This window comes from Sinocyclocheilus anshuiensis, unplaced genomic scaffold (assembly GCF_001515605.1).
Source record: "Sinocyclocheilus anshuiensis isolate Anshui unplaced genomic scaffold, SAMN03320099.WGS_v1.1 scaffold466, whole genome shotgun sequence".
Lineage (NCBI taxonomy): Eukaryota > Metazoa > Chordata > Actinopteri > Cypriniformes > Cyprinidae > Sinocyclocheilus > Sinocyclocheilus anshuiensis.
In genome coordinates, this window is record NW_015544159.1 from 1,154,432 (window position 1) to 1,156,012 (window position 1,581).

A 1,581-nucleotide genomic window follows, 5' to 3' on the forward strand; every position below is an offset into this window, starting at 1 on the left:
GAACAGAATTCCGATCTCTTGGCGAGATGACAGGCGTGAACTGACATCTCAGTCAAGTTACTCAGTGAGTCATCAGCGTTTTTTAAATGAATCACTTTCCATATTCAGACTGACTAGCGTTCCATTGCATCACCTTCATTTTTGCCTGTGCTCTGCGCAAACTCATTCTGTCAGTATCTATAACCCTGACTTCCAGAACCATAGTGTTCCAACATTTAAACAAAACAAACAAATGAGGGAGCAACTAAACTAAATTCAGCTAGTTCAGTGAACACAAATAATGGTCATTGCTGATCCTGTTCACTCTGACACCTTGGCACATGCCACAGCGAAACTAGAATGTCTCCATTGTGTTTAAACTGCCACAGAATGACACCTTCACTGATAAAAGTCCCACTTTTTTACCAAGTCGATACCAAAATGTTTAAAAGAAATGATACCAGTTTTCCTGTATCAATACTATGAATGACAAACAGCTACTTTCAGGCACTCTCATGCACATTTATGTGCATGCTCAATGAAAACCACTCATGAAAATGCACTTCTTGGTGAAAATGCCATCTTTGGCCAGATATTAATGTAACCACAGCTGGTTTGTCTTAAGTGAATGTAACAAAAAGTAAGGGCATAAATGTGTGAAACAAAATCTGATTGTCGTAAATGCAGCATAATAGACCTGCTATTGCTATATTGCTATTAATATCAATTTCTAAATCATATATTAATCAGCTACTCACTGTTTGTGGATGGATATTTTAGTGACTAGATTTAAGTCAGCTTTTTTAAAAGTCCTCTAATATCAAACATGCACAAAAATTTAGATCAAATGTACAAAAAAGAGAAAAATATGTAGAGATAATTTTAGTTTATTTTAAATTATTTTCAGTCACAGTAACTCCAACAGTACTGAATCAGTATTATATTATAAATAAGACTTCCAATAATTTAAATAAATAAGAATATATAATAATATTTTAATTTAAATAAAAAAATTTTTTTATTGTATACGTCATTTCTTTTTATTTTATTTGTATTTTTTTAATTGACTTTTTATTTGTATTTTGAATAGTTACTGGATAATGTAAAGCAATAACTTCACTGAGAAATTATGGAAGGCTAATGGGGCATTGTTTACATTTTATTTGTTGATATTTACATTAATGCCATGGTTTAAAAAATTACTACGTTCAATAGCGAATTAGTTTTTCCTGTGGTATTGATCGTCTTTAAATTTCACTTGCATCAACTGAAATATCGTTATTATGACAAACATATTGGGAGCATTCTAGTTTTGTTGTTCCCTTACGGTGTAGATGCAGTGTGGGGCTCGTTCTGCACATCCAGCACACTGAACTAATGCTTAGTCAGTTAGCATTAGCTTGATTTGAAAGGCCATACGCAGATACAGACACAGCACTTTACTAGTATGGAGAGGCTTCTAATTTTGTTAGGTACCCTGGAGCTTTAGTGTCTTGAGGGCTGTTGTGTATTAAGATTGAAAGTAATTGTGTGTGTGTGTGTGTGTGTGTGTTGGAATCATGGCGGAATATCCTGTGAAGTCCACAGGGCACTTACGGTCGA